Source organism: Electrona antarctica (assembly GCF_951216825.1).
Source record: "Electrona antarctica genome assembly, chromosome: 23".
Taxonomy (NCBI): Eukaryota; Metazoa; Chordata; class Actinopteri; order Myctophiformes; family Myctophidae; genus Electrona; species Electrona antarctica.
The window spans coordinates 19,739-41,789 of record NC_136804.1 but is presented as its reverse complement, the minus strand read 5'-3'; positions in this window follow the sequence as shown (position 1 = coordinate 41,789).

Here is a 22,051-nt window from a genome sequence, read left to right as displayed (position 1 = left end):
TTGAAAGTCCTCGTCCATGATTGGAGTCAATTAGACCTGCCCCCTCTTCTGATTGGTCCGATTTCTTAGTTTCATTGTTTCAATCTTTTTCCGTTACTTTTGAATAGTTTGCCGTAGAGAGTCACGATTTTTAAAAAATAGCAGACCTACAAGTTCATAGCGCGCCACTCGGTGGCACGCTATGAGCTTGTAGATCTGCTATTTTTCAATAGCTAAATTATAACATAATGTTTAAAACACCAAAAGGGTTTCCCGCCCAAAATGGGTTAAAGTATGGGGTATAAAGTACAGCAGCCTTGTGTTCATCAAACAGAAAGATTGGGTATTGGGTAAGACTGACGTTATGTATCTTTCAGGACCTTTCACTGCTTCGTCTCAACGATTACTATATGGCTCTGGTCTCAGCCACCGCGGTGGATATTTTGACATTCCGTTTTTTTATTTTTTTTAAATGTTGCCACTACTGTTGGAGCAGCCATAAACTACACAGGTTCATCCCGATGTTCTGGGCATCTTTGTAATGTTAGTGTTAGTAAAAAAGCAGGTAAAAGAGTAACGTTTGAGGCAGACTAACATCAGTCACTCTACCGTTCACTGTAGTAGAAGAGGTGCGAGTTTACCCCGCAGCTATGTCGGCTCCACCTACAGGAAATACGTAAGCTGCGACCATGAGACCCATTTATGAATTTGTCTATAGCTTTAATTCACTTTTGTTCTCTATTTGCCAATGGTGAGCACATGCATGTTCTCATTCTTCAGCAATACATACACACACACACACACACACACACACACACACACACACACACACACACACACACACACACACACACACACACCAAGCCAGCAGAGCCACACAGGCACGACGTCCCAGCTTAGATCAAAAAACAAACACGAAGGAACAATTAGCCTATTTTACATCAAATAGGTGTTAGATATCAAGGGACTTGGCCCCGTCATTTGGAAAGGGCTTCACTGGCTTTGGGCCTCAGCAGTTACCCACAGAGCTCTGATCAGGACCAACCAAAACATGACTGTATACAGTAGAAATATGATGTTATATTCACAATAATCTTGTAATATAAGAACTAGGACGGCCGCCGGCCTATGTGGGGCCATGCATGTCGGGAACGATGCAAGTCCTTGCTCTTATTCTGCCTTGCGGCACAAACGTTACGCGAAGCTCGGCCAATCAGTTAAGACGGTCGGGGTAGGGACCAGCCAACCAGGGACTTATACTTTACTGGCCAGACCCGTTGAAGAGAGTGTTACGTCACTTGCATTGATTGATTGATTGATTGATTGATTGATTGAAATATTTATTAACAGTTTGCAGAATTACTGTACATTTCAAGCACAACTCAATACAAAGACTGTTAACTGCGAGTGGACGACCCAATAAAGCATTATTTACAAGAGGGCCCACGTTGTTCAATTCATCAAAACATTTAGAGACTTATACAAATAGACACTTCTATATAGCCAAAGAACAGAACAGGAATTCATCATAAAGGAGGTAAAAAGGGAAAAGAAACATATACAGTAAGGGGAAAAGGGGGTGGGGGTAAAAAAAGACTTATGCCTCGACGGGGACGAGAACCCAGGCCCTGGTGTTTACAAAGCGCCGACTCTAACCATTCGACTACAATGGCATAGACTCTCATTGTAAGAATGGAATGCTGAAATGCTCGTTCTACCTTCCAAGTTCCAATCATGGTTCCAATGTTTGGAACGTCCTCACTAAAATATAAAGTGGCGAGATCAAAGCGTGACGGAACACTCTCTTTCAAACCGGCAGACAAAACAATAACAAAATGCTAGGCAAATACCGCACACCTGTTAAACCACTATTAACCCATTTTAAGGAGATTAGTAGGGATTTTGAAATGAGATATTAAGGATTTGGGCCTCTGATGCCAGAGGATTTTGGTTTCTGATGCCAATTTTTAAAAGCCTTTTTTGTTTTGTTTTTTTTGCATGCCAGGGATGCTGCGTGTCACAGATGGAGAGAATCATTGATCCATTACTTCCGCTGGTTACGTAGCCTAACAGCTTTCCCATGTGGTCCGTTTTTATCAAGCAACCGTTCTGAAACGGTTATTGTAACGCAATGCTTTCATATAATTATATTAAATGTTGACACTATACATGGTGAATGTGTGCACATTTTAACACATTGTTAACCTGTTAAGACCTGATCGGCCGATTAAAATTGGTTGTGGTTCTCAAACGTTTTCCACGTCAAGGACCCCCAATGTGTGTGTGTGTGTGTGTGTGTGTGTGTGTGTGTGTGTGTGTGTGTGTGTGTGTGTGTGTGTGTGTGTGTGTGTGTGTGTGTGTGTGTGTGTGTGTGTGTGTGTGTGTGTGTGTGTGTGTGTGTGTGTGTGTGTGTGTGTGTGTGTGTGTGTGTGTGTGTGTGTGTGTGTGTGTGTGTGTGTGTGTGTGTGTGTGTGTGTGTGTGAAGTTGCATATAGTCAAACTTTTTTGACCGTTGGGTCTATTTGGTTCGTACACTCTGAGGTCAAATTAACACTTTAGAATGTTAATTTATTTGACAGTATAGATATGGGCCCCACTCCCAGAGATGTCTGTTATCAAATGGGTGTCTGTAGCCTAATGCAAACTGTCAGTCTTTTAATTACAGTCTTTGTAATTCAAAAGGTTGACAATCATTAGGGGAAAAAAGGTTTTGTAAAGGCATGCGACAGTTTGATTAGACTTTCAGACGATAAATAAATTCAAAAGGTTGCCCTTCAAGTTTCCTGAGGCACTATTATGCACTGTCCCTCTGCCTGCTATGAATGTGATTACCTTGCTTATCGTTAGGTCGCACTGGATGAGAGCGTCTGAAACGCCAGCCTTGTCATTGTAATACGACCAAGGAATCACAGCACCTGCTCAATATTCTTGAGGAGGACACACGACACACACAGTATTCGGGGTCCACTGTATTGGAGGTACAAAACACACAGTATTACTGCAGTACTTGACAGAGTAACTTTCAGTTGTAATTGAGTGATATTTGACTCAAGTATTGGAGTAGAGTCCTTTGTCCACAACTGGCTGTTGATGCGTTAATACCGTTCAAGAGTTATCATATAGTCCAATAAACAGGCTGTAAACATAAGTCATGGAATCATATATTTAATGATTTCCCGGGATACTTATCCCAAAATGAATGGTCATGTGATATGCATATGAACAGCAAAGGCATAGATGATAGCAAATACGACCTGTTACATCACGAATCAGATTCGCTCATATCAGTCCGTTGATCGGGGCGCCCCTGGAAGCAGGACAGAAGGCTCGTCTATCCTGGAGAATTCTGACGTGTCTCTACTTTCTCAGACCCTATATAGAAATCTTTCTGTCGCTCTGTGACCTTGCTTGAGCACAGCTAGGGTGCACACTCTTATAATGGTTACTGCTTAAAGGTCTACAGTTGGAGGCCATCGATATTGTCCTTTTCTTTTTGCTGAGGTTTGCGTGATCTGCGCAAAAGGACAGTTAACCCATTTTGGGCGGGAACCCCTTTTGGTGTTTTAAGCATTATGTTATAATTTAGCTATTGAAAAATAGCAGATCTACAAGCTCATAGCGCGCCACTCGGTGGCGCGCTACGAGCTTGTAGGTCTGCTATTTTTGAAAAATCGTGAAAATAAAATTTAAAAAAAAATCTTTTTTTTTTTTAATAATTTGGGGACCCCCTAAAATAATTTGGCGACCCCCCGAGGGGTCGCGACCCACGGGTTGAGAACCCCTGGTCTAGCACACAGCAGATAGCACAGCTGGCAGTTGATTACAGACTTGTAGGCTACTGTTGGTAGGGTTGCCGCAGTTAGCCTACCTGAAATCCGGACACACGTACCCGTTGCCGAGTGTCCCTTATTTCCAAGAAAAATAATGAGTACACTCTTGTCTCATGATTTGACTGCAAGAGTGTATACCAGGGTTCCCCAATAGGCGGCCCGCGGGCCATTTGCGGCCGTGGAGCGCCCCCTTGTGGCCCCTGAAAGATATAAATGGCATTAAATGGGGGTCAGTGGCCTATGCATGTCAAACTGGGCATCCATTTCAAATGGGGTCTTGTCCTGAAAATTAATTTTCAGGGCAAGACCTCGACCTCGTGCGTGCGGACTCGGCCCCCAGCCTGGTACCCTAGTCAAAATATGGCCCTCGAGGAAAAATAATTGGGGAACCCTGGTGTATACAAATGGATCTTGCCATTAAAAGCTAGTGTCATTTTAGATTTGTGCATTGGCTATTCAGAAATGGCAGAAGCTCACGTTGTGTCACTTTGTGCCACGCTGCAAGCTTGTGCATCTATCTACTATTTTTGGACATTTTTGTTTTTATCTTGAAAGTGTGAGAACTCTGCTACTGATTTAAGAAGGCATTATGTAGCATCGGCCTCGGGTCTTAACACGGACACTGAGGGAATAGGTATGTGTACCTGTATGTTTGTTGTTCACCTAATTCCCTTCCCTGCCATCCTGCGCCCACCCTAATCTCTCCTGTTGGCAGACACATGTCCATTCTGCACAGGCGGTTAAGCCTCTGGTTGCATAAGAAACAATGTTCTGTTCTTTGTGATTATGCTGTACAAACAATGTTCTGTTCTTTGTGATTATGCTGTACAGTAGTTAGTAAAAAAAAGAAGAAAAAAAAAAGAGCACACCAAAATGCTACACAGTAAAATGTCTGTCTGTCTGTCTGTCTGTCTGTCTGTCTGTCTGTCTGTCTGTCTGTCTGTCTGTCTGTCTGTCTGTCTGTCTGTCTGTCTGTCTTGTCTGTCTTGTCTGTCCTGTACTACCCTGGGTAAATGAAGAACCAAAATAAATCACCAGACATGTGCACATCTGCATATATCTAAACGTCAGTAGCTCCATTTGGAAAGAATATAAAACTAATATAGGTCTACTCTGGTTGACTCAACATGACACCTCTGTGAAACACAGATGAGTTACAGAGAAGTACTCATCAGATGGACTGTACCGTTTTTCTTCAAGATTGGCCATGGAAGACGTGTCGTGAACCTTGTCAGCTTTCGTTTTTCTATGAAGAAGTGAAGTGATTGACTGGCACAGTTTGTCTTAGCTATCCTTTGCAATTTCACCATTGCACATGTGTGTACATTGAATAGAATGTCAATGCAGAAATGACTGTGTGCAGCACATGTGTGTACGAGTATAGCCTGGTTCTGGTGAGTGTGTAGTGTGCACATAATGGGTGCACGTGCAGTTGAATGTACTAAAAAAAATTGTTCAATTTCCTGAAAAGTAACGGCTTTCTTGCCGGGTTTCCACCCAACAGCGATATGTCTCCAGAAATTGTCAAGTAGTCAAAAATATCATTATCGCTCACAAGGAGGTCATATTCAAAGCGAACTCGCCACCTTATTTGAACTCCACTACCCGTAGGTATAGCTTCGCAGGGAGGAAATACATTTGAGTCTAACTCTAATGTTTACAAGGACATTAACCCATTTTGGGCGGGAACCCCTTTTGGTGTTTTAAAGCATTATGTTATACTTTAGCTATTGAAAAATAGCAGATCTACAAGCTCATAGCGTGGCCCCGAGTGCCGCGCTATGAACTTATATGTCTGCTATTTTTGAAAAATTGTGAAAATGTGCCTCAAATCTTTTGAGTATAAATATATTATTACAGAGTGAACATTTTAACTCAAATCTTTGCTTCTGGGGAGGTCCCTGGAACAACATGTTTTCAGATGGGAGGCGGAGGCATATTACATAAAGTTTCTGGGGTCCTTGACATGAAATATTGAGCACCACTGATACAGAAACACAGGCATTTCAGAAAACTGTCAGGATTTAGAAGACTTTTTTTTTTAAAAGTCCATCTGCCTAAGTCTATGATGGAATTCTGGCAGCATCCGCATCAGATTTGTCATGTAATTGACTCACTGTGAACACATTTTGCAGGCCTTTGGTAGGCAACCCAGCCTGCGCTCCAAGGAGTGAACTTTTCTAGTTTTGTTTCCTTAAGGAATGCATGGGTTCCCAAACTTTTCAGTCCCCAACCCCAAAATAATGCTGCCATTGACTCGCAAACCCCTGAGGCAATTTTATGCACATAAATGAGCACGATTGGTGCGCATTTGTCCACACATGTAATGTATTTCAGCCTAGCCTATTTCACTCATACACTCCAGACGCACATGTCGGGAGCCACGGGTGAGATTTAACCCGCAGCACGGGTTAGTTGTAACCGCATGTCGGACGGTTTTGTCAAACGAATGCCTGTCAGACTGTTGGTATGTGTAACCAACGGATGCATCCCCCGCCAGAGTACTCTGAAAACTGAGCAGATTTCCGATGCTTACATCCGAGCGCATGCAGTATCAAGGTTGGCTGCAGTGCACACTAGATTTACTACTAGAGTATACCTCATACATGGCTATTTTAAACCTGGCAAGTACACAGTGCCATTAACTACACACATTATATGTAGCGCTGCAGTTGCTAAATAGAAAATGACTGCCTCATTGGTTCGGCGCTCCTTGTGTCATAATTAAGGGCTTTCAGCTGTAGCTGCTCAGCTGGCTTTGAGGTCTGTGGCGTGGAAATAGGAGGACTCCAATGAGGTTACGTAAGCTAATTGTTTAGCCCTGAAGAATAGGCAGTTATCTTAAAAAAAACGGAGCGGCACGGAGAGGGCTTGAATTAATCAAATGCATGTAAACTCTACTGAGTATGCTAATTAATCCCTCTCGCTTGCGCTCCCCCCTTTGTTTCCACGTACTCGCTTGAGTTCTCTTGTGTTGTTGTGTTTATGGTAATAGCTGCCCTGACGGAGGGGAGGGCTCACTTCTAATTAGAGCTCTTCTGTTTTCAGAGGCATGAGGTCACATCACCTCCATACATTAGAGCCACGCTGATTCATAGTGATGCGTGCATGAGTGAGCAATGCATGCCAACATCACGACGGCCAAATAACAGGCGGATGAACACACTTGTAATTATGCTCAAGGTGATGTGGCCGTTGAGGAAGCAAAACGGAAGAGCCAATGAAAGGGAAAGTAGTGTGCTTTGCGTATTGAATATGCAGTATAGTTATTTTGTGCTCATAGACGTCACTGGATTTCTTTGACCCTGCACATTAACCCTTTCATCCGTGTTCTGGGACAAACAATTCTGCAAGCTCACAACGCGTGGCAATGCATTGTGAGCTTGTAGATGGGATACTTCCATGTGAAGAGATTTGGTGTGGAGGGAAAAAAAGGAGCACACTAAGTCAAGTGCTCTGGGGGACTCCGGTCAACTAAGTATAGGGTTTAAGTGGTTAAATCAGTCTTATTTGTCTCGATGGAAACCCTATGATCATGGATGCAGAAGAGCTATGGATCACGTATCAATCGGTGTATGTTTAACCCATTTTGGGCGGGAACCCCTTTTGGTGTTAGCATCATGTTACGCTTTAGCTATTGAAACATAGCAGATCTACAAGCTCGTAGCGCGCCACCGAGTGGCGCACTACGAGCTTGTAGGTCTGCTTGTAGGCTTGTAGGCTTGTAGGTCTGCTAAAAATCTGCAAAAAATCGAAGAACGACTGACATAGAAACATAGCTTTTTCAGAAAACTGTCAGGATGTAGAAGACATTTTTAGAATCTGATCTCGGGTCAAAATGGGTGGATGCAACTGTGTCATGTAGATGCACAAATCTAGCCAACAGAGAATGAGGTGATCATGAACTAAGTTGACATTGGGTTCATTTTGAGCCGTTCTGGTGAATAAAGATGGGGGCAGGTGTGCTTTGCAAACGTGCCAAAAATATCTTTGTGAATGACTCGCAGAGAGAGAACGGGGGCAACAACAACACTACTGCGGGGTGAATCCGATGAGGCAAGCCCATGAAGCACAGCCGTTGTCGAAGTGCACGCGCCGCGGTGAGGGTTCCACATGAGCACGCGGCTTCTCGCATTATTTCCGCCTCATGTGCCCTTATGCATGGACTAGATCTATCTGCCGTGGGCATTTGCGAGCTATAACACTCCTGACCACCCACCGTGGCATATATACGCAAATCCACAGAGTGCTGCCCTCTAGTGGGCTGCCCTCTAGTGCAGGGGTTCTCAACCCGTGGGTCGCGACCCCTCGGGGGGTCGCCAAAATATTTTAGGGGGTCCCCAAATTATTTTCAAAAAAAATAATAAAAAAAGATTTTGTTTTTTCATTTTTTTTTTCACGATTTTTCAAAAATAGCAGACCTACAAGCTCGTAGCGCGCCACTCGGTGGCGCGCTATGAGCTTGTAGATCTGCTATTTTTCAATAGCTAAATTATAACAATGCTTAAAACACCAAAAGGGGTTCCCGCCCAAAATGGTTTAAGGTTATTGTAGCAGTCAATTTATATTGGGGGTCGGGAGGGGGCGGGGCGGGGGTCCCGAGACATTGCCAAAGCATTTCCGGGAGTCCCCGGCCAAAAACGTTGAGAACCCCTGCTCTAGTGGGCTGCCCTCTAGTGGGCTGCCCTCAGACTGCGGCCGTGAGCTGCGGTTTGCATTCTGCTCACTTCCTGCTTTTTTTTTTTTTACCAACCAAATGCTCACTTTGTGTGCGCGTGCATGCATGCGTGCTTGAAATAAATACTCCACGCTTTCTGTTCTGTGTAAAGAATAGTAATAGGGCGCAGTCGGTATAGCGCTGTCGCCCTCACAGCTAGAAGGTCCTGGGTTTTATTCCCGCTGTGGGCGCTGGGGGCTTGTTCTCTCCTCCATCAGTGCCCATACCCTAGTTGGGGTTGGCAAAAGATGCAGTAATCCTGCAGTCTCTAAACTGCCTCCCCCTGGCCAGCCAGGGCGCCTGATGGAGGGAAAAGGAACTGTTTGGAATAACCTGTTCCTTCCACGCGTAACGTCCAACCAGGGAAACTCCCCCCTGTCAGTTGAAAAGAAGCGGCTTGGACGCTCATCTATTGAAGGAAGCATGAGGTCAGTCCGTTGCTCTCCCCAGGTTGGCGGAGGGAGTGTATAGCCCAGGATTAATTGATGCTGCATGGGTGAAAAAAATGGGTTACAAAATCGTGGATAAAAATGATATGGAAAAATGTTGCACTCCGTGTGCGCGTGCGCGTTATAGCACCACCAGGAGGCCAACTTTTGTAAAACACATTTTTTGATATTACTACTCCAGATTATGTCCAAAAATCCCGCAAATCGTTACACAGTATCTCTAGTCATGTGTTCAAGACGGATCTGTCCGATATTTCATATTCCATCCTAATTGGCTAGCATTGGCTTTCAAAGTTTGCAGGATTGCAGGATTGACCCCTTTTGAACAAAAAGCCTCAAATCATGAACACAGGTGGATTTTTGCAAAACACATTTTTGAGGGAAAAAAAAGCCTCAAATCATTCAATTGCCGTCCAAGGTGTAAGAGGAAATGGCAACCTTTTCACATTGGCTTATTATAGCGCCACCAGGAGGCCACAACCTGTTTTAGTGGTCAGATGGGTGGACAGCGAAGCGCTTTCGAGATGTTCAAGTGGGCCCCCGAAAAAATGGTTGAGAACTAACTGTAGTGTAATAGAGCGTCGCAGTCCCACCCCCTTTCAGAAGGGCCCAGGAAATAATTCCCCATTCATTTTCCCCATAGACGTTTCAAAAAGTATTTATTTAAAGACGTTTACGACGCGGACAAAGCCAACTCTTGTGTGACAAAACATGACAATAAACACAATGTTTAATTTGGGCCGATCAAATAATTAGTAAGAAGAAAAACAAAACAAAAGGTGTTTTACCCTGCCTTTCTTTTCTTCTTACTAATTATTTGATCTGCCCAAAACATTGTGTTTATATTGGCAAAAACGTCTTTAAATAAATAAATACGTTTTGAAAAGTCTATGGGGAAAATGAACAGGGAATTATTTCCTGGGCCCTCGTCACGGGCGTGGGATTGCGACGCTCTAATAGACTGATTGATTGAACAACAGTATAGTGGGAACATGAAGGACTCTGTGTATGGATACCCTCAATTGAAAATGGTGGACCCTGTTGTAAACAAGTGTGAGTGCTTATTGCTTAATCATGGTGTGTCCACAGTAACAGTTTTTGTACTGACCTGTGCTTCCGTTTGAAATGTACCCATTCTGCATACTGTGAAATAACATTTTCTTTCAATCAATCTAGAAGTATGCCAGTCAGGGAGCATGCGCTCTGCTTCAACCATGCAGAGAGACACAGTTATCCACGTCGGGTTCTCTCAATCAGGCATAACTCCAACCCCCCCGGCCCCTATTGAGGGTATGCACATGCATAAAGTGAATGGCAGATCGAGTTGCAAAGTTAGTGGTAAAGTGAGTTTAACATTGTTTAATGCAATCAGATAGGACTTTTCTGTTTGGATGTATGGGCTGTCAAGGCCAGAAAGTAGTTTTTTGACACTCTGTATAGGCGACCCAACTCCTCAAATATTTTGTAACAAGGGTCCTTTTGAAGCAGGACTGGACTGGGACAAAAATTCGGCCCGGTCATTTTCGCGTGAATTTGGCCCAGACCGGCCCACCACAACCAGCGCGCAGATAGCAGAAACTCTACCGCCCACTCCGTCGAGGCACACACAAACAAACAAGCCCTAATACCACCACTTTTACAGAACAACATAAATGATACAAACCACCCTTTGTAGAGGGTTTATTTGTCACTCACTGATACAGGTACTGTGAAATTATCATGATAGTACTTGCAGAATGGCAGCACGCCCGGACCTTTCCTGGTGGCCTGCCGCCTATTGGCCTGCCTGCCTTTATCATGGCGGCCCCCTATGGTCGCGGCCCACCGGGAAAATGCCCGGTATGACCTGTGGCCAGTCCAGCCCTGTTTAGAAGTTGTGAACCTTGCAGAGACTGGAGGCTCAGTGAAGCAAAAAAAGCAATCTACCAAGCCGGAGCTTTTCTCAAACATGTGAAATACTGTATGTGACAGAGAAGTGACAGTGACAGATATATTGAGACGTTCCCCTAAGGCTTGTTCTGCACCAACAGGACCATGGTGCCACCCGTCTACGCAAATTAATGCTTCTAAATCGGTCAGTGATGTTCAGGTTTTTGTGTTATATCCGCACAGAAGCTTAGCTGTCCCTAGTCTCGCGTAGCCACACAACTATTCCACAATCTCCGGATGCTATAGAGTCTGGAACTACAGCTCCCGGAATCCGAGTATGGAAGCTGCCACGGAAATATATTTTAAAATATCTTATCTTTAGAGCTTATTTTTGTATAGTCGCCACTTCCGCTTTATATTTGACTCATGACAGCTCTTCCGTTGCTCAGGGATGTCAAACTCAAATACACAGTGGGCCAAAATAAAGAAATCGGTCGAGGTCGAGGGCCGGACTGTGTTTCAACACACGGGCACCGCGGTCATGAGGACGTCCCAGGCAAACAGCAAAAAAGTAAATGCATTTAAAACTGAAAATGCATTATTATTAAGCTCAGTTTCCTGTTCTATGATCCTCACCAAGCACTGATTTCATAGTATGTGATATGTGCCAATGCACTCGCAGTGAATTGTCGGACTTGTAGAATTATGGTGGTCCGTGCAATATACCAGAGGGCCAGTTCTAATACTAATTAAATATCATCCCGCGGGCCAAAGATAATTCATCCACGGGCCTGATTTGGCCCCCGGGCCTTGAGTATATTGACATATATGCTCCAGACTGTATGATGAAAGCATTTGGAAATTGCGAGAGGCAACAGTCTGGTAACGCGAGACTAAGCTGTCCCAGTTCACTTGAACACTATTGCATCCTGATTCTGGAGAATAGCAAAAATAGCTGATCTACAAATCCACAACATGTCATTCTGTGACTATAGAGCTTGGTACGCTAGCCGCGTGCGTCACTCTATTATGCAGACCACGGCCATCTTGCCAGGAAGGTTCTAATTAGATGCAATTTTGACAGCCCATTCATCCAAACACAAAAGTCCTGTCTGATTGTATTAAACAACGTCAAACTCACCAACGTTGCAGCTGTGTGAAAAGCTTGAATTATCCTCTTTCTATCTGCAAAGTGTTTGTTTCATAAAAATCCTCTGTAGAGCTTGTTATGAGCTACTTCCTTGCATTTATGAGAAATTCCTTGCAGTTAACTTTTTTTTGAGTGGTGCAACCACTCCTATAGTGTGTCTCTGGGTCCCTGGCTGGGTACATCCCTGGCTAGCTGTGTCCGAGCACGAAAAGAGCGTTTGGTTGGTTTTTTCACCACCAAGTGTCACTGTTGCGCAACCCCCCCCCCCCCCCCACACACACACACACACACACACACACACACACACACACACACACACGTCACTCGCTCATCCCCTGGTTCCAAGGGGTTCACGGAAGTAATTTCTCTATGGAGAATAACATGGGCTCATCTTAAAATCGTTTCATATAAGCATTGTGGTCCAAAAATAAACAAGCTGTCACTCAGATATGATATGATAGTATGTTTCTAGCTCGCCGGAACCGAGCCGGCACCCTGGGCGCATTCCTGTGGGAAGTTCTTCACACGTGTGTGATTGTTCTAAGTATTGGAGTTTGGAAGCACTCGTTTTTAGTAAAGCAACCTCCTGCTGCCTCCTGCATTATGTGCAAATCAGAACAGGTGGTACGCAGGGCTGTTGAGTGATATCCAACGAGCACTCCCAAACTGATACTTAGAACAAAAATAACCTGCACAAATTTCTTGACAGGAAGTAGCTCATAACATGTCTACGGTGGATTTTATGAAACAAAAACTTTACAGATTGAAAGAGGATAATTCAAGCTTTCCGTACAGCTGCAATGTTGGTGAGTTTGACGTTGTTTAATACAATTAGATAGGACTTTTCTGTTTGGATGATTGGGAGGAAAAATATTCTGTATGAGCGTTTTCTCTTGGCAATATCGGTAAGTAACTAAAAAAAAATCCGGGGGGGGGGGAATAATCCCTTTTTGGCCATGAAAAGGTACCTTTTATGTGGGGGGCTCAGAGTGCTTCCACTAAGGAAAGTAGGCTTTCTAATGACAGAACCCGCCTTTTGTATTGGTGGGAAGCAAAAACGTTATTTTTATTTACGCTAAAGACGAGAGGCTGGTCTGCATTTATTCGAGCCCCGGAAGTCATCGGTAACATAGCTCTACATGCAACGGCATTAGAGCTATGGACTAGAGCTATACTTAAAGGTGTAGTGAAATGAAAAATACGTTTTTCACACTTTTAGACCATCTCCGTGGTCATCATATGAGCATACCTAACAATGGATGCCAAAAAATTGGGAAAATTCTCATTTTTGTGTGTTTTTATATCAAAAGTCCATAAAAATATTTTTTGTATTACTTCCTGAAAACGAAAACGTGCTGCGTGATGACGTGTCGAGGCCTACATCGATAAAAGCCAATCAAAATGAAGCTCACCCGTATCCTCTCCAATATGTGCGCATCCGTGCAGCACAGCTGCTATTGATTACAGAAATCCTCCGTTTTTATTCCCATTCCAGATAACATCCAGACAGTGTATTACTCGGTTTCAACTTAATCATCACGCTAAAATATGTATCTGAAAACATTATAGGGTAGAAATAAGCCACATAACAGTAAACCGGTACAGCTGGCTGTCTATTTGATTTGTAAACAAACACACACCACGCTGCTGCGTATAGCATAGCAACAGTCCCTAACTACAGTCCCATCGCCTGAAGGGATGCAACGCTCTGATTGGTTCAGAAACTTCATAGCGGTGTTTCAACTTGAGACCGTCTGAAACTTCAAAATAAAATGTCCACCATTTCCGTTTCACTACGCCTTTAAGCTATTGAAAAATAGCAGATCTACAAGCTCATAGTGCGGCACAGAGTGCCGTGCTACGAACTTGTAGATCTGCTATTTTATTTTATCGTGTAAATGTGGCGCAAATCTTTGAATATATATTATTTCAGAACGCACGTTTTAACTCAAATCTTCTGGGGGTGTCCCTGGAACAACATATTTTCAGATGGGGGTCCAAATTCATATAATTTTTGGGGTTCTTGACATGAAAAACCTTGAGAACCACTGACATAGAAACATTTTTTTTCAGAAAACTGTCAGGATTTAGAAGGCGCTTGTTGAAATGTCTTGTTTAATGCAGCAATGATGCAGTCAATGGTCACTCTGCCTGCCTGCCTGCCTTATTCAGTTGTAAGCTCTGGCTCTAAGGAAGCAGTCTGGTTTGTGCCTGTTTGATGGCCGTTAGAGCCTGGTTTTCTAAAGAGGCTTCTACAGTATATATCCATCCTTAGTACTTTTTTCCCTTCTCTTCTCATTCAACATCTCAGGCAAATATAGAGGGTATGCACATGCATAAAGTCAATGGCAGATCGAGTGGCAAATCGAGTGGCAAAGTGTGTGACAAAGTGAATTTAATGTTGTTTAACCCATTCTGGACGGGAACCCCGTTTGGTGTTTTAAGCGTTATGTTATACTTTAGCTATTGAACATTTTTGAAAAATCGTGAAAATGTGGCACGAATCTTTGAATATATGTTCTTTTAGAGTGAACGTTTTTAACTCAACCCTTTGCTTTCTGGGGGTTCCCTGGAACAACATATTTTCAGATGGGGGTCGGCGGCCAATTACATATATTTTTGGGGGTCCTTGACATGAAATAGTTTGAGAACCACTGACATAGAAACATTGGGTTTTCAGAAAACTGATTTAGAAGATATTTATTTGTAGAATTGTTCTCAGGTCTAAATGGGTTAGTCATTTAATGCAATCAAATAGGACTTTTCTGTTTGGATGTATGGGCTGTCAAGGCCAGAAAGTCATTGTTTAGCATTCAGTAGGCGTTCCCGCACATAACTTCCAGGTATGATGATGATGTTTGCAAACATTACAGCAAGCCTGTAATAGCCTACTGTATGTATTCAATTCAATTCAAATGAGCTTTATTGGAATGAGAAAACCAAAAGTAAGTGTTTTCATTGCCAAAGTAAGTGTCAAAATATAAAAAACTGTTTAAAAAGTAAGTAAAAAAAACTTAAGTAAACACTTGTACAGCATTGTTATAAACGGAGGTACAGTATGTCACATTGCGCTAATTGTTAAACGTGTTGCGACCTCGGGTCGCAGTTACTATGAAAACCAGTAGGAAACTGTCACGCACTTCCGGCTGTCACACACTTTGTTACTCTCACACACACACACACACACACACACACACACACACACACACACACACACACACACACACACACACGCGCGCCAGTGTTGGCATGTCGGCTTATTATTATGTTCTTAAGTAAATAATACAAAATTAAAAACATGTTTACAGTATATTATATTACTCTTAAACATTTTGTCCAAACATCACAAACACTCCTCCTGGTGGAGACCTGCGCCCCGAGGCCCCAAGGGGCACTTTTCTAGTTGCTCATGTTCTCCGAAGGGCACTTTTCTATTTGCTCATGTTCTCCGAGGGGCACTTTTCTATTTGCTCATGTTTCCAAACTCACTTTGGGTGTATGTATAATCTGCGGGAATTATTCCTCTGATGTCTTGGTATAGTGGGCATGGTTACAAAGTGTAGCTCTGTTTCCACCACATTTTGTGTGCAAGTTGGTGCATTATAGTCTTGTCTTCCCGTGGGAGTGGGGTCTGTCTGCACATTCCTTTTTCTATTGCAAGGCTGTGTTCACTGAGTCTGTACCTAGCCAAGGTTTTCCTTAGTTTTGGGTCATTCACCGTGCTCAGGTCTGCCAAAGTATTCTCATTTTAGTGCTAAGGCTGAGCTCACACGGTTAATGCAGTGATTTTTGTTGTGAGTGTCATGGCCGCCCCCAATGCATTTCCAATGGAGGTCACATGGTCTGTTGTATGGCTTTCAGCTGTGTTTCGACTGCGCCCCTCCCCCTCACACAACACAATGTTGTGTCAAACCATGTGACTCCCATTGGAAATGCATTGGGGTGGCCATGACACTACCCAACGAGCATAGAGCATTGCATTAAACGTGTGAGCTCAGCCTAAGCATTCCATTTTTCTTTGGTTTGTATCTTCCCAGTATGTCATGTAGCTTTCTGTTTTCTGTTTCACCATGTTGTATAGACGTGTGTTCTGCGTGTCTGGCTCTCTGTTTTTGGTTTGATACATTCTTTACCATTAGTCTAGTTTTTACAGTCATTATTGTACCATTTGTCGTTATCTAGCTGTGTTCCTCGAGAGGGCTTTAGGTTTTCTAATAAGGCTGTAAGGTTAAAGGTTAAATTACTTTAACCTTTAACCCATACTTTCGCTTGTGTCTTGGAAGGTTGCTTTTAGGAATTGGTCTAGTAGTGATTGCACTTGTTTTTGCCTAATAGCGTTCTTTCCATTTGTAATGTTATCTAATAAGGTGTAGCTTGTTGGTTTTGACATTTTGTGGTTGGGTGTTGACCTGTTCAGGTAAGCTGTGATTTTGCTGTGGTCTGACAGGGGTATTAGCTGACTAACTGAAGCCTCATAATTGCCTAAGTCATATTTAAAGAAGAAAATCACTATCTGCCTATAGGCCCTAGTCATATATAGCAACACTATGTGTCATCAGCCTATCGGAATGAATGTCTGTTACATATCAAAATAACATGTCTGCCTAAAGTCATCTTTGCCTTTATGTGATGGCAGATATGTGATTTGGAACTCTCTGGTGGCAATTAAAATATATTGTATCTAGGTCCTGTTGTGTGGACAGGTTTTTTATGGTGGTCATGTACGCCCAGGCAAACATAATTAGTATGGAAATGCTCTTCTGATGATAAGGTTTCACTGTTTAAAGCATTTTGTACACCTGTGGAGTAAGCACTAGCAGCATGCAGAAGCTTAAGGTGGCATATAATGATGTTTTGCGGATGCTGGTGAGAGTACCGACCGAGATGGCAAGATGCCAAGCCAGCTGTTTGTTAACTTGGGGGTGCCTAACTACTAGCTCTCTTAAGAAATGTAATGAAGTTCTGCTCTGGCATCCAAGGAGTGTGTGTGAACAGTTTACCAAACGGAGATTAGCTGCTGACGGACGGACGGACGGACACACGCACGCACGCACGCACGCGTGCACACGCACGTCCGTCTGTCCGTCCGTCCATCCGTTCGCAAACCTATAGTCTCGGCTTGGCTTGGGCTTTGGCTTGGCGAAGACGATAAAATGTTCCTATAACACAAAGACTTGGCGGCCTCCATGTAGTCAGTCAGTCAGTCAGTCAGTCAGTCAGTCAGTCACAGACAATCACACGTGCCCCACTGTTGGGGTCACCGTGCTTGGTTGGTAGCAGTAATAATTTGACCCATCTCTTAGAATAAAACAATATAGGCCTATGCACCATTCAAAAGGACATTACTCTCTCTCTTTTTGTGTCAGATAAAGCTTCATGCTGATGCCTTCGCAGTTTAAATGGACACACAACAACGTTGGGTTGCCTGTAGCACAGCTGCATTTAATGCGATCTGGCAGCAGTCACAATTTGGCCTATCAGCTTTCTCTAATAGAGCCATGATGAGCACTTGGAACACAGTGCCCGTGCAGCGCTCGAAGACTATCTTCTAAAAATGTCAAATCATTGCGACAGTCAAACCAATCATGTGATCATTAAATGGAGTGTAAGGACAGATCAACATGCACGCTAAACACTTTGTGGTGTTCTGAGAATACTTGCACTGTACCATAGTAACTAGGGGTGTGCTGAAATATCGATATGGCGATATATATCGATACGTCCTCCCGCGATAAATAATCGATATTGATTATTAAAATATCGATATTAAAAAAAGTTTTTTTTTCCCCCCCAAACACTATTAATTTAGTGTTTGAGTGGTGCAAAAACTATAGACAGCTGTGTGTGTCCCTCCTTGTGTCCGAGCACAGTTCCAAGTTCCAAGTATTTTGTAGTTGCAGATATCGTGATATATCGTTGATGACATTTCATACAATATATTGATATCGCAAATATCGCAATATATTGAATAGCGTGATATTATCGTTATCGAGGGCCCAATATCGCGATAAGAAGCAAACACAAACAAACTCCCATAGCACACGGTTCTCTGCTATTACTTAGCATAAATCAATATAACTCTATACACCTGTGTGCGGGAGTATGCTGTTCATGAAATAAAGTGTTAGTGGACCATTTGTTTTCTTCTTTTCCATGTTTTTCTTTTTCATTATTATTATGTTCATTGGGTTTAACGCATTTTGGGGCGGGAACCCCTTTTGGTGTTTTAAACATTGTTATAATTTAGCTATTGAAAAATAGCAGATCTACAAGCTCATAGCGCGCCACCGAGTGGCGCGCTACGAGCTTGTAGGTCTGCTATTTTTGAAAAATCGTGAAAATATTTATTTCAGATAAACTGGAGGATTTAGAAGATTTTTTTTTAATTTCGACGTCAGACCTAAATAGTTTGGTTAAGTGTTGAAATAAATAATGTTTTGTATTTATTGCACATCATTAGGTAGCCTAAGTAGAATATAAGTGTGCAGTTGTAGCATGACACATTTGTACCGGATGCTATAGAGCAGGGGTAGGCAACCTTTGGCACCAGTTCCAACGTTGGCACAAAGGAGGGTACTGGCACGCTGGCATACAGTTGGGTGCCACCGATATTGTCCCTTATCATTTGACCCATTTAGGCCTGACCTCAAAATTTAAAAAAATCCTTCTAAATCCAGTTTTCTGAAATAAATATTTTCACGATTTTTCAAAAATAGCAGACCTACAAGCTCATAGCGCGCCACTCGGTGGCGCGCTATGAGCTTGTAGATCTGCTATTTTTCAATAGCTAAATTATAACAATGTTTAAAACACCAAAAGGGGTTCCCGCCCAAAATGGGTTAACTGTCCTTTTGCGCAGATCACGCAAACCTCAGCAAAAAGAAAAGGACAATATCGATGGCCTCCAACTGTAAGTGTGAGAGAGAGGATTTTAATAAATGAAGTTCCTCACATTTGTATGTAAATTACATCCTTGCACATACTGTAATTCTGCATGCATTAACACTCTGACTGGGGAGGGAGTCTGGGAGATAGGTGGGTTATTGCACTAAAAGTCAAAGTCTGGTGGCTTAAGTGAAAGGATTGTGCAATTAATTGTTGATAAGCGTAATATTTGCATGATCGTTAGCGTCAGTTATTGAATTTTAGCCTATAGGAGCCCTTGTCAAATATCTATTTTGAATATCAAATTGCAAGACTATCATACACATCATAACATCATACAATGATGAGATTATTTCCAAATATGATAATGTTGACTTATTTTGACATTATTAAAGTCACAGAACATGAAATGATCATCAATAACACCTTTATTGCAATGACGAATACAAATGCCTTTGGCCGGCCTGGGTGCAGTCAGTTGTTCAGTCAGACTTTATGGGTGCGGTACTGAACCGTACTGTACTGTACTGTACTGTACTGTACTGTACTGTACTGTACTGTACTGTACTGTACTGAACCGTAATGTACTGTACTGTACCGTACCGTACTGTACCGTACCGGACCATACTGTACTGTACTGTACTATACTGTAGAGGTGTGTGTGTGTGTGTGTGTGTGTGTGTGTGTGTGCGTGTGTGCGTGTGTGCGTGCGTGCGATAAATATGACCGGTACGTGGAAGCAATGTAGTGCAGATTCATTCCTGTGGCATGCAGAATGTTTTTGTACATGGAGAGATGTGTGCTAACAGAGTGGTTTCATAGGAGAAGCCGGACGGCAGTGGGGAACAGTTCAAATTTGCATTGCTGCATTTGCAGGTACTACAGTCACCTTTACAGGTGCATCTGGATCAGCTCTCTGCAAGCTCTGGAGACCTCTGGAATGGTCAGCCAAACTGGCACCCCTGACCCTTCTTCCTTAACCCACCCATAGTTCTGTGGAGATGGAATCACTTGGTGGCTGTGTGTGCTGGTGTCCCAGATGCCCGCTTAGTACGTTTTTGGCCGGGGACCCCCGGAAATACTTTTGCAATGTCTCGGGACCCCCGCCCCGCCCCCTCCCGACCCCCAATATAAATTGACTGCTACAATAACCTTAAACCATTTTGGGCGGGAACCCCTTTTGGTGTTTTAAGCATTGTTATAATTTAGCTATTGAAAAATAGCAGATCTACAAGTTCATAGCGCGCCACCGAGTGGCGCGCTACGAGCTTGTAGGTCTGCTATTTTTGAAAAATCGTGAAAATATATTTTTTTTATTTATTTTTTTGAAAATTATTTGGGGACCCCCTAAAATAATTTGGCGACCCCCCGAGGGGTCGCGACCCACGGGTTGAGAACCCCTGGCTTAGTAGACTGCAAAAGCCTAGGGGAACCTAGGCATATATATATATCTGCCTTTTAATGGAAAGGGTAAGAAGTCAGCTTGGCGTGCCTGGCAAGCCTACTGTATGATGCTGCGACAGAAACATCCGTCAACCTGGCAAAGCATGCCTTCCAGCAACTAGATGTTGACTGCCAGCACTTCCGGGAGCTTGAGAGACATCATCTTGTCCATCCAGTCCTTTGAGCTCCATCAACGAAAAAAGAAGATGACTCTTCTGTGAACAAAATCGAACGATGGAGAAATTACCTCCCACCCAGGGTGCCGGTGACCCCCCCCCCCAACCAGCACGTGAAACGGGCAGTCTGCCAAGCGGGCATCTGGGCCACCAGCACACACAGCCACCAAGTGATTCCATCTCCACAGAACTGTGGGTGGGCCAAGGAAGAAGGGTCATGGGTGCCAGTTTGGTTGACCTTTCAAAGCTCGCAGAGAGCGGATCAGATGCACCTGTAAAAAATATCAAATCTACAAGCTCACGACGACGCATTGTGAGCTTGTAGATCTGCTATTCTCAAGTAGCTGCCGATGTACATGTCTCAGGCCTGGGCTACACCTATATGGGCAATTTTTTGTGCGTTTGGGCCTTTCAGCCACACGCAAACGGCGTTTTCGGCCACTCAAACGGAGGGTTTTGGAAACGGATAAATAAGTGAAGATTTTCCAAAATATCAGTGGATCTGTGTAGTCATGCGAAACGGAGCTTTTGAGAAACGATAACGTCACTAGCGCTCATTAGCGCATATCATTTTTACTAAAATGAGAAATGCAGCTTGCGCCTGGAAACTACACAGATCGATTGTTCATGTTTTTTATATCACTGTGTTAATACTGTAAGTAACTTATCATTGTTGCATCAACTGCACCACGTCACCAGCAAGCAATCCAATATAAATAATTATATCAGCCTATAACAGTCCGCGGTGGCCACCACCAGTCACCAGATGAATTGTACTGGTGTGGAGGGCGAAGCTTGAATAATAGGTTAATTGCAGACCTACAGAGAAACTGTGGATGATGTGTGGCGTGGCGTGTGCATACTGCATAGCCATGTGAAACTATATTCTTGTGCGTAAAGTTAGTCTGACAGACTGACAGCTACACCAGCGCACGCCACATGGATGTGAGAATCATGCATTTCCTCGCCTATTGTGACATCCCCTACGACGTGTTCATTGCGATGAAACATGACGAAACATGGCGGTCATATTGTTTCAGAGCTATGATAAGACATTATAAATAATGTTTTATCAAAGGATAGATTGAAGACATGCTGTATTTTGCTCTCCGTCTCATGGTCATGGAGGTGAGAGAGAGAGAGAGAGAGAGAGAGAGAGAGAGAGAGAGAGAGAGAGAGAGAGAGAGAGAGAGAGAGAGAGAGAGAGAGAGAGAGAGAGAGAGAGAGAGAGAGAGAGAGAGAGAGAGAGAGAGAGAGAGAGAGAGAGAGAGAGAGAGAGAGAGAGGAGAGAGAGAGAGAGAGAGAGAGAGAGAGAGAGAGAGAGAGAGAGAGAGAGAGAGAGAGAGAGAGTACAGTGGGTCATGTCCAGTCACGCACTGTGCGCATGACACCTAGTTTAGGTAATAAAGCACCCTTGACTGCATGCATTCCGTTGTCACTGTGCCTGTGTGCGCATGGACACTGTTCCCGAATATGTCCTTTTATAGCCCACATTATAACGTGACATTTACTATACACCTCGAAAATAGCCACCCTACAAGCTCTCAACTGGT